Source organism: Montipora foliosa, chromosome 8 (genome assembly GCF_036669935.1).
Source record: "Montipora foliosa isolate CH-2021 chromosome 8, ASM3666993v2, whole genome shotgun sequence".
NCBI lineage: Eukaryota > Metazoa > Cnidaria > Anthozoa > Scleractinia > Acroporidae > Montipora > Montipora foliosa.
In genome coordinates this window covers 29,705,522-29,723,021 of record NC_090876.1, presented here as the reverse complement: position 1 = coordinate 29,723,021, position 17,500 = coordinate 29,705,522, and the positions used below count along the sequence as shown (strand labels likewise).

Here is a 17,500-nt window from a genome sequence, read left to right as displayed (position 1 = left end):
ATAAAAAAAATTTTCTTACAATACAATAAAATACAATATTCTTTATTGTAGGTCAATATTTGTCAATAAAAAAATATTTAAGCACAAAGGAATGGATTTGCCTAATAAGTGATAAAAAATATTTATTAAAAAATAAATGGAATCATTGCCAGACAAAAATGCATAAAAATAATTTAAATAATATTGAATGATTTTTCAAAAAACATATAGAAATATTTTCATTGTTTTTAATTTATTTGAATTTTTCAATGTTGATAAAATACTTAAGAATAAGAATTTTATATAATACTAATATATAGATGAACAAAGGAAATTAGAAAAACTTTCAAAATCAGAACTAATAAATTTGATTTTACAACAAAATAAAAAAGCTATAAAACGAAAACCTATACCAACACCACGTTGCACTGTTAAACAAATGGTTCAAGAATATGAAGATAATATAATTCGACCTCCGTTTAAATTTAGAGATAAATTACCAACTATTATTGAAGAAAAAGAAACACCTATTCCAGCTAAAAGAACTAAAACTTTCGATATTAATCCTATACCAGAACAAAGAACTATAATAAAAGAAACAAACACTGCTTTAAAAGGCTTTACAACATCATATGAAATAAGGATTAAAAACAACAAAGACCCTTTAATTCAATTACAAAACAAAAGAAAAGCAATTGAAATTCATATTGAAAAAGTTTTAAATAAAATGAAAGGACTAAAATTAATTGAAACATTGAAGATCACATTTGAAAAACAAAGAGGTCGTGAAGAAAAAACAATAAAGTCAGCTTATTTTAACAGCATAGCACAAACAGTAATAAGCAAAACTCAAAGTGAACTAGCTTTAAATTTATCAAAACAGCAAATATTAAACAAGGTAGCTCAATGGATTTCAGAAGGATCTGGTTGGGTTGTTTTATCAGATGATAATCATTATCTTAATATTGTTAAGATAACCTATGAAAGGAAATTCTTATATTAAGCTATCAATGAATATTTAATAGTTCAAAAGGATTGATAAACTTAAAAAACAACGATAATGAATGCTTCAGATGGGGCCATATTCGCCATCTTAATCCACAAAACAAAGATCCACAACGAATTAAAAAATCAGATAAAGCATTTATTCAAAATTTAGATTATCAAGGCATTGAATTTCCGGTAACTATTAACCAAATAAACAAAATTGAAAAACAAAACAGTATTAACATTAATGTATTTTGTTATGAAAACAAACAACCTTTTCCAATATATATTTCAAAAGAAAATAATGGAGATGAATTTATTATTAATAACTGAAGAAACAAAAACACATTATGTACTGATTAAAGCCTTTAATAAATTTATGTTTAATCAAACAAAGCACAAAGAACGACAGCCTTTTTGTATGTATTGTCTACAATGCTTCAGCTCTGAACAAGTTTAAACTAATCACAAAGAAATATGTATTCAAATAGATGGCGAACAAGCTACCAAAATGCCTGAAATAGGTTCAAAAGTAAAATTCACTAATTTTTATGAACAATTACCAGTGCCATTTGTAATACATGCTGATTTTGAAGCTTTAAGTGAAAAAGTACATGGTTGTAAACCAAACAATGATGAATCATACACTGATGCTTATCAAAAACACACAGACTGTAGTTATGGTTATAAAGTGGTTTGTTGTTATGATGATAAATACAGCAAACCAGTTCAAATATACAGAGGCACAAATGCAGCATACAATTTTATGGAAAAAATGCTTGATGAAGTCAAATATTATAAGAATATTATCAAGAAAAAATTCTTCATGCCATTAAAAATGACAAAAAAAGATGAATAAAAATTTCTAAAAGCTGATGAATGCCATATTTGTAACAAAAAATATAGTGATAAAGATATTAAAGTAAGAGATCATTGTCATGTCACTGGTTTTTACAGAGGCTCTGCTCATCAAGATTGTAACCTGAATTTTAAATTGACTGATAAAATACAAGTTATATTTCATAATCTTAGAGGCTATGACAGTCATTTGATTATGCAAAATATTGGTGAAATAGCAAAAAAACACATATACAAAACTAAAAATGGAGAAGAATGTCAAATGAATGTTAATGCTATCCCAAATAATATGGAAAAGTATATGGCTTTCATGCTTGGAAATCATTTAACATTCATTGACAGTTTTCAATTTATGAGTACAAGTCTCGACAAATTAGTAAATAATTTACCTGATAAAGCATTAAAATATACCTCACAAGAGTTTCAAGATGATAAACTTAATTTGATGTCTAAAAAAGGCATTTACCATGATTTCATGGATTCATTTGACAAATTCAATGAACCTCATCTGCCAACAAAAGAAGAATTTTATAGCATACTAACTGATGAATCAATCACCGATGAGCAATATAAACATGCTAAAAATGTGTGGAATACTTTTAACTTAAAATCTATGGGTGAATATCATGATTTGTATCTAAAATGTGACATACTTCTATCAGCTGATGTATTCGAAAATTTCCGTAAAACATGCTTACAGTATTACAAGCTAGATCCATGTCATTATTATACATCGCCTGGATTATCTTGGGACGCAATGTTAAAGATCACTGATATCAAATTGGAGCTAATGACTGACATTGATATGTTCCAGTTCATTGAAAAAGGGATGCGTGGCGGAATCAGTACATGAAAACATACGTTGAAAATACTCCTTCAAAGTATATTATGTATTTAGACGCTAATAATTTATATGGATGGGCTATGAGTCAATTTTTATCAACAGGAGGATTTAAATGATTATCAGGAAAACAAATTGATCAGCTTGACCTAGCTAGGTACAGGAAAAACAGCACTGAAGGATTAATATTAGAAGTTGATCTTAAGTATCCGAAAGAATTGCATAATTTACATGATGATTATCCATGTGCTGCTGAAAAGATCAAAGTTAATAAAGATATGTTGTCTCCTTATTGTAAAAATATTGCTGATCAATCTAATATATCAACTGGTCTTGTTCACAAACTGATTCCAACCCTAAAAGACAAAGAAAAGTATGTTCTTCATTACAGGGCACTGCAATTGTATATTGACTTACGATTAAAAGTCACTAAAGTTCACAGAGTACTTGAGTTTAATCAGTCACCATGGATGAGGCCGTATATTGACTTTAATACACATAATAGAACCAATGCCAAAAATGCTTTTGAAAAAGATTTTTTTAACTTATGAATAACAGCGTTTTTGGCAAAACAATGGAAAATTTACGAAAAAGAGTTGATGTGAGACTAGTCACGGATGAGGAAAAACTGATTAAATTAAGATCAAAACCTACTTACGTAAGCAGTAAAATATTCAACCAAAATCTTGTAGCTGTGCATAAGATTACAGAAACGCTAACCCTTAATAGACCGGCATATTTTGGCATGTGTATTTTAGATCTTAGTAAGACGTTAATGTATGATTTTCATTACAATTACATCAAAAATAAATATGGAAATAAAGGTAAGCTTTTATTCACTGATACAGACTCACTAACTCATGAAATTGAAACTAGTGATGTGTATCAAGACTTTTAGAATGATAGAAATAAATTTGACAACAGTGATTATTCAGAAAATAGTCCATTCTATGATAAAATTAATAAAAAGGTGATTGGTAAATTCAAAGATGAAGCTTCAGGCATTCCAATCACAGAATTCATTCATTCAAGTATGATGGGCCAAAACCACCCTTGTCTGTTTGCAGTGTTACTACTCTGAACGTTGAGCCGCCGTCACCATTTGATACAGCGGTTTTGCTATGTTAGCCCGGCATGTTTGTTAATTTGATCGTGTGGCTCGAGGTTTTGTTGATTAAAACCTTATAGAACAAGGTAAAGTCTTTGATTCCTTTGCTACAGTTAATTCAGATAATACTTATGAAACAGAAACAGAATATTTTTCATCAGATACAGAAAGTTAATAAAATCTAAATATATTATATATATGAAAAGTTTAAAAGGAATCATTCAGGTTTTAAATGATTGCTGTTTTAGTTATGTTAATGCTTTGAAAAGACGAAAAGAAAGGGAAAAAAAAGAGAAGAGTACGATTTAAGCGTAAATAATAATAAAAAAAATTTTCTTACAATACAATAAAATACAATATTCTTTATTGTAGGTCAATATTTGTCAATAAAAAAATATTTAAGCACAAAGGAATGGATTTGCCTAATAAGTGATAAAAAATATTTATTAAAAAATAAATGGAATCATTGCCAGACAAAAATGCATAAAAATAATTTAAATAATATTGAATGATTTTTCAAAAAACATATAGAAATATTTTCATTGTTTTAATTTATTTGAATTTTTCAATGTTGATAAAATACTTAAGAATAAGAATTTTATATAATACTAATATATAGATGAACAAAGGAAATTAGAAAAACTTTCAAAATCAGAACTAATAAATTTGATTTTACAACAAAATAAAAAAGCTATAAAACGAAAACCTATACCAACACCACGTTGCACTGTTAAACAAATGGTTCAAGAATATGAAGATAATATAATTCGACCTCCGTTTAAATTTAGAGATAAATTACCAACTATTATTGAAGAAAAAGAAACACCTATTCCAGCTAAAAGAACTAAAACTTTCGATATTAATCCTATACCAGAACAAAGAACTATAATAAAAGAAACAAACACTGCTTTAAAAGGCTTTACAACATCATATGAAATAAGGATTAAAAACAACAAAGACCCTTTAATTCAATTACAAAACAAAAGAAAAGCAATTGAAATTCATATTGAAAAAGTTTTAAATAAAATGAAAGGACTAAAATTAATTGAAACATTGAAGATCACATTTGAAAAACAAAGAGGTCGTGAAGAAAAAACAATAAAGTCAGCTTATTTTAACAGCATAGCACAAACAGTAATAAGCAAAACTCAAAGTGAACTAGCTTTAAATTTATCAAAACAGCAAATATTAAACAAGGTAGCTCAATGGATTTCAGAAGGATCTGGTTGGGTTGTTTTATCAGATGATAATCATTATCTTAATATTGTTAAGATAACCTATGAAAGGAAATTCTTATATTAAGCTATCAATGAATATTTAATAGTTCAAAAGGATTGATAAACTTAAAAAACAACGATAATGAATGCTTCAGATGGGGCCATATTCGCCATCTTAATCCACAAAACAAAGATCCACAACGAATTAAAAAATCAGATAAAGCATTTATTCAAAATTTAGATTATCAAGGCATTGAATTTCCGGTAACTATTAACCAAATAAACAAAATTGAAAAACAAAACAGTATTAACATTAATGTATTTTGTTATGAAAACAAACAACCTTTTCCAATATATATTTCAAAAGAAAATAATGGAGATGAATTTATTATTAATAACTGAAGAAACAAAAACACATTATGTACTGATTAAAGCCTTTAATAAATTTATGTTTAATCAAACAAAGCACAAAGAACGACAGCCTTTTTGTATGTATTGTCTACAATGCTTCAGCTCTGAACAAGTTTAAACTAATCACAAAGAAATATGTATTCAAATAGATGGCGAACAAGCTACCAAAATGCCTGAAATAGGTTCAAAAGTAAAATTCACTAATTTTTATAAACAATTACCAGTGCCATTTGTAATACATGCTGATTTTGAAGCTTTAAGTGAAAAAGTACATGGTTGTAAACCAAACAATGATGAATCATACACTGATGCTTATCAAAAACACACAGACTGTAGTTATGGTTATAAAGTGGTTTGTTGTTATGATGATAAATACAGCAAACCAGTTCAAATATACAGAGGCACAAATGCAGCATACAATTTTATGGAAAAAATGCTTGATGAAGTCAAATATTATAAGAATATTATCAAGAAAAAATTCTTCATGCCATTAAAAATGACAAAAAAAGATGAATAAAAATTTCTAAAAGCTGATGAATGCCATATTTGTAACAAAAAATATAGTGATAAAGATATTAAAGTAAGAGATCATTGTCATGTCACTGGTTTTTACAGAGGCTCTGCTCATCAAGATTGTAACCTGAATTTTAAATTGACTGATAAAATACAAGTTATATTTCATAATCTTAGAGGCTATGACAGTCATTTGATTATGCAAAATATTGGTGAAATAGCAAAAAAACACATATACAAAACTAAAAATGGAGAAGAATGTCAAATGAATGTTAATGCTATCCCAAATAATATGGAAAAGTATATGGCTTTCATGCTTGGAAATCATTTAACATTCATTGACAGTTTTCAATTTATGAGTACAAGTCTCGACAAATTAGTAAATAATTTACCTGATAAAGCATTAAAATATACCTCACAAGAGTTTCAAGATGATAAACTTAATTTGATGTCTAAAAAAGGCATTTACCATGATTTCATGGATTCATTTGACAAATTCAATGAACCTCATCTGCCAACAAAAGAAGAATTTTATAGCATACTAACTGATGAATCAATCACCGATGAGCAATATAAACATGCTAAAAATGTGTGGAATACTTTTAACTTAAAATCTATGGGTGAATATCATGATTTGTATCTAAAATGTGACATACTTCTATCAGCTGATGTATTCGAAAATTTCCGTAAAACATGCTTACAGTATTACAAGCTAGATCCATGTCATTATTATACATCGCCTGGATTATCTTGGGACGCAATGTTAAAGATCACTGATATCAAATTGGAGCTAATGACTGACATTGATATGTTCCAGTTCATTGAAAAAGGGATGCGTGGCGGAATCAGTACATGAAAACATACGTTGAAAATACTCCTTCAAAGTATATTATGTATTTAGACGCTAATAATTTATATGGATGGGCTATGAGTCAATTTTTATCAACAGGAGGATTTAAATGATTATCAGGAAAACAAATTGATCAGCTTGACCTAGCTAGGTACAGGAAAAACAGCACTGAAGGATTAATATTAGAAGTTGATCTTAAGTATCCGAAAGAATTGCATAATTTACATGATGATTATCCATGTGCTGCTGAAAAGATCAAAGTTAATAAAGATATGTTGTCTCCTTATTGTAAAAATATTGCTGATCAATCTAATATATCAACTGGTCTTGTTCACAAACTGATTCCAACCCTAAAAGACAAAGAAAAGTATGTTCTTCATTACAGGGCACTGCAATTGTATATTGACTTACGATTAAAAGTCACTAAAGTTCACAGAGTACTTGAGTTTAATCAGTCACCATGGATGAGGCCGTATATTGACTTTAATACACATAATAGAACCAATGCCAAAAATGCTTTTGAAAAAGATTTTTTTAACTTATGAATAACAGCGTTTTTGGCAAAACAATGGAAAATTTACGAAAAAGAGTTGATGTGAGACTAGTCACGGATGAGGAAAAACTGATTAAATTAAGATCAAAACCTACTTACGTAAGCAGTAAAATATTCAACCAAAATCTTGTAGCTGTGCATAAGATTACAGAAACGCTAACCCTTAATAGACCGGCATATTTTGGCATGTGTATTTTAGATCTTAGTAAGACGTTAATGTATGATTTTCATTACAATTACATCAAAAATAAATATGGAAATAAAGGTAAGCTTTTATTCACTGATACAGACTCACTAACTCATGAAATTGAAACTAGTGATGTGTATCAAGACTTTTAGAATGATAGAAATAAATTTGACAACAGTGATTATTCAGAAAATAGTCCATTCTATGATAAAATTAATAAAAAGGTGATTGGTAAATTCAAAGATGAAGCTTCAGGCATTCCAATCACAGAATTCATCGGTTTGCGATCTAAAATGTATTCATACATCAAAGACAATAACAAGGGCGGAAAAACAGCTAAGGGAATCAAGAAGAATATTATTAAGAAGAATATTAAACATGAAGACTACAAAAAAACGCTATTTTATAACAAACAAATGTGTCATACAGTGAAAACGATCAGAAGCAACTTACATCAACTTGGAACATATGAGCTGATGATGTCCTGCTTCGATGATAAGCGCTAATGGCATCAAAATTATGCTTACGGTGACTACAAAATCAACACACCAAAACAATCTAAATGACAAAGTTTACTGCTAAAGTTTACTTCTAAAGTTTACCGCTAAAGTTTACTGCTAGAGTTTACTGCTAGAGTTTACTGCTAGAGTTTACTGCTAACGTTTACTGCTAAAGTTTACTTATAAAGTTTACCGCTAAAGTTTACTGCTAAAGTTTACTGCTGAAGTTTACTGCTAAAGTTTACTGCTAAACCTTACTGCTAAAGTTTACTGCTACAGCTTATCGAATGTCACGCTATTTTGATTATGCAAATATTTAAACAAACTTCATGCATCAGAAAATTTATCAGATCTGTAAGGGATCAGAAAAATATCAGAAAATAAATTTATGTGTACGTTTTTGATTTGTTAAAATCACGGGAAAATCACTTTCTTTATTTCTACGAATGTTATGCTATGTGATTCTTTCATGTTCCATTTGATTGATTATGTGAATATTTAATCATGTAGTTTGGTCCTTGGTAATATTTTTTAAGGTGGGCCCACACGAGGGGACAGGTTCAGGAACATGTTGCGGCAACATGTAGCAGCGACATATTATAAACTGTACATATTAGCGGTCATGTAACTGGGACGTGTAGCAGGGACATGAGTGAGGGAAAGGATTAAGACTTGCACACACACACGAAAATGTAGCTGGAACATGTCTCTGGTAAATGTTGCAGGGACATGCCCCCTCGTGTGAAACAACCGCGGTAAAGGCGAGAGTTTAAGAAACAAAGGCCACAATGCATTGGTCACATATGTGGAAAGAAGATGGCGGCCCTCGGTGATGGACTAATTGAAGAACACCAGTTGGGTGATCCTGCTGATGATACCAGCCAGAACTCGTGGAATGCAAGCCAGACTCGTATGCTTATTTCGCATTTCAAGGAAATATGGGATAAGCGCCTGAAAGACAACGGCAACAAGGCAGAAACAAAGAAAGCAATGGTACCATTGATAGCCCGATTCGGAAACACACAGCCACCAAGAGGCCTAAAAGAGATTAAATCAAGGTGGCATTGCTTGCGAAGCTCCGTAGTGAGATACATGAAAAAGCGGAGATCCAGAGTATGACGTAAAGTGGACGTTTTGGGGAGACCTGGAATTCCCTCGGTCGTCACTGGAATTGTCAGAGGCAAGTGAAGATCAGGGCGAGTGGTCAAGTGAAGAAATAGGTAAACCCTGTACTCTTTTTCAGAGTGAAGATCTGCTAAATTTTATTTTGATAAAACTAAATATTGATAAAGAAACATGCACGTATTTCTTTTTCAGAAACACTCATTTCATACTATCAAGGAAAGCCCTCCTTGTGGGATCACAATGCAGCAGAGTACCACACCAATGCCAACAAGGACCTTTTGTTGGACTTGTTGCATAAAGAACTTAATGAGAAGTTCGCTTGTGAAGAAATTGTTCGAAAACGGAAGAGTTTGGTCAAGATTTACAAACAAGAAAACTCCAAAGCCAAACATAAACCATCAGGCTCAGGCAGCAAGGACATTTACATTAGTACCTAGGAATTCTTTCCTCAACTACACTTCCTCGATTCAATTTGTGATGACACAGATGCCACTGTGGATTCAATAATGGACCAACCAGAGGCAAAATCTAGGAAAAGATCAAGAGTGGCTCTAAGAGACGAAAGGGAGGACAAAAAGCTGAAGCTATTGGCTCGAGTTGTAGATGAAATCAACACTCCACCTCCATCTGCCTCGTAAACACCACTAGTTGAAAAAAGTGTGTCAGTGGCCTTTGGTAATTATGTTGCCTTGTCGTTGGCCAAATTAACTCCTGGTCAATTTCGCCGAGCCAAGAAATTAATTTCTGATGTGGTTTATGACATGGAGGAGAAAGATGGCATGGAGCAAGCAGGGTAGTTTTCCTCAACATACAACTATTGGTTATGTTGAAAACTATGGGAGACCAGCCAGTGCAAGTTCTGGCAGTAGTTATCACCCACTCAACAGTTACTATGTCAGCCTTTGAATGCTACAGATCAGTTTCGCTCATACTCTCCTCTGGCATTTCAAAATAATGAAGGAAGAAGTTATTATGACCTTGGGTGAACATGCCAGTAAATGTATAAGCCTAGCACAGTGTTTATTCCCATTCTCTTCCTTTGTTAAGGCTTGTTGAAACAAAGAGAGAATTGAAGTTCATTAAATCCTTTCTTGAGGCACTTGTTTTTGATTCAGTTGAGCTGCCAGATAACACAAATTTTAAGACGTTTTTCATGTATCACTGAGCATTGCCTGATTGTGAACATCATCACCTTGACATACTTGTAGTGATTTGTAATTTGTTTCTGATCATGAATAAGAGACGAGGATGTTAAAAACCAACCTAGGTTGGATTCAATTTGCCGTTTATTCCATTTTAAAGTATAACAACTTTTTCACATTGTAACTTAGGCACTGCTGGTCTGTTTTTAAATGGGTTGTCCCAGATTTCAGAAGTGAAACTGAGGATTTGTTGGTCTTTTAAACTTTTGTCATTGCTTTAATAAATGTCTGGTTTTTTGATCCACCATTTAATTTTCCTAGAAACAGACGGGGAAACCCTTGACGAATTTTAACCTCACAGTCCTGAAAATGCAACGTTTCGTCAACTACATGAACCCTTCTCCCTCCCCTTTCAAAAAACTTACAAGGACTTAACTATGCAAACATTCCTTCTGAAAATACAACACTATTAACATTGAACTCATTTTGACAAACTGTGCATGGACTTTGTGTCAAAACATAGTCATTAAAACTGATGGAAGGAACGTCTTATTTGTAGCGTGTTATTTTAAGCATGATCAATGTCATGCTTCTTGTGACTAAACACTGCATCCGTTTTGCTGTGAACAGTTCTGTTTTGTCTACGGTTACGGTAGAAATTGTGTTTAAACGGTACTTTAAGCTAAAGAGCCAATTTTTTAATTTAGCGTCTTAACGCTTGCGGCCAATGAATGCCAGTTTTCTCTACTTTTGGTAAAGAAAGTGAAGCTCTATGTTAGGTCATCAAGCTGACAGTTCAAGGAGTACCACATTTTAGCCACAAGCTGTAACTTCAGTGACTATATCACTTGCTTGCAAGTGTATTGAAATTCAGTTTACGGTCCACACATTCTTCGCTGCCATTCAACATCTCCCTCGTCACTAAACCACGGTGTGAACTCCTGACGCATTTCTTTAGCTTCACTGGTGTAGTTGTGAACCAAAGCTGGCTGCAATGGCAGCAGTGACTCGGGAGGAAGATCATCTCTCCAAGACCCGGGAATAAGCTCCCGTGTATTTGGATCTTCTCTGTCGATCAGTGTCGGAGGACAGTAGATGCGGCAACTTGCTCCATCGTTTCGTAGCCACTTATGAAGCCTAAGTATAGCCATAGTGATTTGCTGCACCTTTTCGGGTTGCAGCAAAAAGGGAGCCCGAAAACAACGTCATCTATTTCCCAGAATACTGAGAATGTTCTCAGATATTCTTCGCCCTCTCGAAATGCGGTAGTTGGCTATCCTTTCCTCGACCATCAGATTTCTTCTTGGGTAGGGCTTAAGCATGTTTTTGGACAAAGGGAAGGCTTTGCAGCCCCCGCAGTGGGCGAAGGGGAGGAATATTCAAAGGGTTGTCACAGCTCTCCAGGGCTTTCTTTAGAGAGCAACAATGCCATGCATGGCCGTCTGGGTTTCGTCCGTTTGTCCCTACATCGACAAATAGACACTCATACTCTGGTCCAGCCATAACAAATGCTATTATGCTCTCGTTTCCTTTATAGTCATGAAAATGAGATCCCGCGCAGGCTGGCTTTTGGACAAGGATCCTTTTCCCGTCAATTGCTCCAATAATGTTTGGAATATTCGACTTGGAGTAAAATAACTGCGCAATTTCATTCCATTTATCACTTGTATTTGGTGTTTTCAAATACTCTTTTCCGAAGACACGATAAATAGCAACGCAAACCTCCACCACAATACAAGATATTGTAATCGTACCGATTCGAAACTGAAAGGATAGTGACTGGAATGTTTCACCGGTTTCAAGGTATCTGGTTGCAAGGGCTACTTTCGCTTGGTTGTATAGATTCTCTCATACATGTTTCCTGTTTCTTTATGAACAATGCAACTGCTTCTACCAAAGCGACGAATTTAGCGTGCGGCATCCTCATGTATTCAGCAAAACCAGGCGTGTCTTCCAACAACTGCCAACTGTTTAAAAATCGTATGATAAGCTTCCCGTTCGGTACGTCGCAGTAGCCATTGCCGGCACCAGACTTGTCGTTCCAGCATCATAGGAGCTTCATCATCGAGCAGCATCATCAAAACAACAACTAGTTTTCGGTTTCTATCCAAGTCATTCCTCTGTGAACGGACGCCATCTTTTTTTCCAAATGCACCACCGCAAAGCAAGCTGGATCTTGTGTCTGATTGGCTCAATTATCAGTTTTTGCTGCAGGAACATGTTGCATATCCTTGCACACGATGATCATGTCGTCTCACGCAAAGTTCTGTCGCTGCGACATGTCCCATGAAATTCAACAAGTTGAACTCCGTGCGACATGTTGCGGGGACAAATTTTGCACAGATTCCATGTCGCACGAGTGAAAAAGTGTCAGCACACACGAGAGGATGTGTCGCTGCAACATGTCCCTGAAACGTATCCCGGCAACTTTTTCACAAGTGTGTAAACTCTGCGATTTGGTCCCTCCTACATGTCCCTGCTACGCATCCCTACAACATGTCCCCTCAGTGTGCACTTAACACGATTTTGTCCCCGCTACATGTTGCAGCAACATGTTCCTGCAACATGTCCCCTCGTGTGGGCCCACCTTAAAAGACATATACAAAAGATTTTGAAAAACATATAGATTCATTTTTAGTGAATTTTGAATCCAACGCAAAATAGAGTAATAAATATTTGTAAAAATAAAATCAAATAGTGCATATGCAAGCAAGCGCAAAATTCAAAATGCGCTAGTACCCCCAACCACTATACTACTTGTGTGGCATTTACCATGTTTGCTACAGGTTTTCTCTAGAGTAAACATATGTTTGCATCACATTTGCGCTGTGAAAATTTGGTGTAAATCCATTTTTTTCGTGCATGGTATGCTGTACGTTATCTTTAGAGAGGTACCTCACGATTGGAAATCTGCTAATGTATCCTAGTACACAAGAAAGGTCCAAATTGTTATCCAAGCAACTACCAGCCGATCTCACTTACCTGCATAGCTTGTTAGCTGATGGAGCACATAATAACGAGCGCACCATGCTAAGGAACACCATATTCTCTACTCACTAAAGCATGGATTTAGAGACAAACTGATATCTTAGTAATTGATTTTTCCAAGGCATTCGACAAGGTCTGTCACTGTCACCTTATCGCAAAGCTGATGAGATGTGGTGTTCATGGAAAGAATATTATGTGGATAAAAGCCTTCCTAGCCAACAGGAAACAACGTGTTCTTCCAAATGGAGTGTCTTCTGAGGATATAGAGGTTCTCTCAGGTCTCTCGCAGGTCTCCGTATTAGGCCCATGCCTGTTCCATCTCTACATAAATGACCTTCCTAAGTCAACAACGTCCAGGGTTGGACTGTTTGCAGATGATACCATTGCATATCTCACCATCAAATCTGAACTGGACTCGAAAATTCTTCAAAACGATCTTGATAAGCTATTTCATTGGGAGAAAAAGTGGGACATAAATTTCCACCCGGATAAATGCGGAATCCTCCGAGTTGGGCGGCATCCCCGCACAACTATATTCTCCAAAACCAAACACTTCTAGCAGTTGGCACTTCGAAGTACCTAGATGTTACTAGTGCTTACACTTAATAACTGTTTACCAGCGTTATTTAAAATGGGTGCTCAGACTTAAATGCGAAATTCGCATGGCTCGCTTGCTCGCAGATTGTCCAGCCGATTTTTCAAGTTTAAGGCAAATCGCCTGGATAAAAGTCCCTTTTACTCAGAATCATTAAGTGTGTGATCAGAAACCCATAAGGCTTGAAACGTGTAACGGCCCCTTGTGTGCTGGGAAACAAGCTTCTGAATATTCAATTTGCTAAGTACCATATTTGGAACAACAAGAGCGAGGGGTTTCCAAATATGGTACTTAGCCCTGAAACATTCACCCAATCAGTTCGCACTGAATATTCGGAAGCTGTGAACGCGCGTTACACGTTTCAACCCTTATGGGTTTCTGGTGATGTAACGATAATTTTATCAGCAAAGGAGTTCCACATTACCATATTCGAGTTTCAAACTCGTGATTAATTAACGATTTGACCTAAACACCCTAAAATAACGTTGTAATGATCCATACTCTTTAATGACAGATATCTTCCTTTGAATAGAAATCGTGGTAGAGGCAATTTGTTAACCAAAAGATTCCGAAATAACAATACCGCCTAGATACAAGATATAATTCCGCAGAGATATAAGATGTAATTCCGAAGTGTTCCACTGCTCTTTACATGTCTCCTGTCACATGTCAATCAAAACTAAATCACTCGTATTACACTAGTTTCCGGTTGGAGCCTATTTCGGATTTCAACAACCATTTATAATCTCTTATGTTGGAGGTTGTGGTAATAGCTAGTAAAAGGAAGAAGTATGAAGAATGATATACATACAACATAATCAAAGGAAGGACAGACGGTTAAACACAACTTTGTTTATTCAATAAATTTCAAATATTATTACTTTTACGTAAACTTGATCATGTATAAACAATTTCGAGTATGATCATTAATTTACTTGATGTCTCCTTTGAGACGGGGATTTCCACTTAGAAGACTTGATGATAATCAAGATGCACAAGAAACGAGGCCTCGATTGTTCAGAAGGTGGATAACGCTATCCACCGGATAAACACTAGCAATACCAATTGAATTATCCAGTGGACTAGTAGTGATTTATCCAGTGGATAAGTTGTTGTTGTAGTTCTCGCTATTTGTGGATTATCGTGGTTTCCGGATTCCAGTTTCCGGATTCCGGATTCTTGATTCCGGCTTGTTGGAATGGAAAAGACACGACTCCTCACTCTTTAAATCCAGCGGTATTCTTGTCGTAATGTAAAACGTGCTCGAATCTCGATGTATATATCACAAATCTTGATATATGTATATCACGAATGATGGAAATCTATAAGATTCGGACGTTGGCAGTCATACTGTGTATGTTATCACGCTTCTTGATGTGTTTAAAACTCGATGGAAGGTACCACGAATCATGATGTATATTTATCTGGAAACTTGATATTGCTAAAGAATCTTGATGTAAATATATCAGATAATCTGGATGTAATTGTATCATCATTTAACATGTAAGTATGATATTTATATGGCGAATTTTGATGTGTATATAACCGTCTTGATGCACATGTACAACCATTTGATATATGTATGTCATTCTTATTGTGTAAATAGCACATCTCAATGTTTTGTCCCTTTTTAACAAGCATAGATCTTATAACCGCGCTGTTTGTCTGTTTTTTTAAGCACTATATACCCGGTGTAGCAAATCGAACCCAATCGAAAACAATTGAACCCAATCCGTGGATTGAGTTCGATTGAGTTCGGCAATCGAACCAAATCGTACTCACCAAAAAAATATGGGCAATCGAACCCAATCGAACGTTCCATTTTCGAACTGTTGATTAAAAAAAAAAAAACTGGTGTTCGAGTTGCTGAAATCAATAACAGTTTTTTGAAGGCTTGAGTTTCTTCAGTATAAACGTGTGTGTTTTGTAGCCGCAAACATCTCGGAGAAATGGCTTCAGATGCTACGTGGGTTGTAAACGTTAAATACGTTGTTAAAGGCTATCAAGAGTGCCGATTTGATGTGAAGGAGGGAGAAGAATTTAAAGTATCAAAGAAAATAGGAGAGAAAGGCCGTGCTTTTCGTGTTGAAGATGAGCGCGGACAATTGGGTCACCTTCAACGTGAATTGGTTGCGGCCCTGTGGCCTGTTAGTTAATGCTTCGATTACTTGGTAAGTGAAGACGTTGTAAGTAGAACTCACCAGTTCAAGAAATTCACCGCAAGAAATCTTGTGCTACCCTTGCGGAAAACAGAGAATGCAAAACTAATGCATAATTTTCGCCTTTAGTAGAGTCTATGGAGCACCATTGGATGATCCTAAAGGCCGCTGGAGGAAAGGAGGTGGGATCAATGTCCCAGTTATCCTGAAGTTTACAACTCGCCGAACCGAAGCAGTAAATGTAAAAGAACGCGTGGGGCAGACTGGCATAAATGTGAGAATTTTTAGCGAAGATGGAAAGCGTTTCGCTAAGGTGGCAACGAGGTCGGGGAAACATGCACGCGCGAGCTCCACAGATACCCGCGGAGATAACCCAAATGCCTCAAGAGAAGATGATTCACTGGACTAAACTGCAGCTGTAGTTTGCATTGTTGTTACTCAAATTAGACCGATCACAATTGTAATAAAAAGCCTTTTTCATGTAGTATTGCTATACTTTTGTCCACTCTTGTTGGTTTAAAAGTATTCTGGGAAAGCAACCGATCCCAGGAACATAACCGGGAGAATAACCAAACTTTTCACACTTACACCACGTAATTAAATTCCACGAATTCCCCAAACTTGAACACACAGGAAATGTCGTAATGTATACATTTTTTTAACGAGAAATTGGCTAAAATATCTACAGCCAGAGTTCTGGGTTACTTTTCTGCTCCTCCTCCAACCTCTTGGGATGTCCCACTCTCCTTGGAGTACTGACCCCGGTTTGTAACTACCTGTCTTGGGCCTTTAGCTTCCTTGAAATGTTGGACATTACTGAAGAGTGATTAGACTTATGGAAATAAAACACAAAGGACGGATTAATAAGGTTGTCGAGGAACTTGAAGTTACTTGGCCCACTAATCTACAGCAAGAAATTGTCGAGGGTATGAAAACTGCCGAAAAAGAGGTGCTAAAGACGATGGAGGGAATCGGCATGATTCCAGGATTACGGGCAGCTAATGTGGTGTTCTAAAATCAGCAAACAGGGGACTTAAAGTTGCTTAAATCTGCCACCACTGCATTTGTGTCAGAAACATCAATTTTCCCCGATCAACAGAATATAGCAACGTTCGAAGAACTTTTTGACCTTGATAATGATATTTTATTGGGTAATCTACAGAAAGACCGCACTACAACCATTGAACAAATTGCACAAATAATTGCAGACGCACAAGGGACAGAGAAGGAAGAGGAAAAACTAGACGAAGGTGACCCACGAAATTGCGAGCTTTATAAAGTTGGAACTTGCAAATATCTACAGCGAGAACTTGTCGAAGCTGCAATGACTCACTGGATAGGCTGCGAGTTTCCAAATTGTGGCAAATGGTGGCATGAACTATGTTTGGGTATTAAATTGCACGACTGCAATCCAGTTGAAATATTCAGTACTGAAACCCCAAAGGCAAGAAGAGAAGACAAATCGATTCTCTGTGGTAGCGGTGAAG

At 34.9% G+C, this 17,500-nt stretch overlaps 1 pseudogene; it reads right to left on the bottom strand.

Moving 5' to 3' along the window:
* Nucleotides 1-11,146: 11,146 nt before the first annotated feature.
* LOC137968561 (uncharacterized) lies at nt 11,147-13,259 on the bottom strand (annotated as a pseudogene).
* Nucleotides 13,260-17,500: the final 4,241 nt, after the last annotated feature.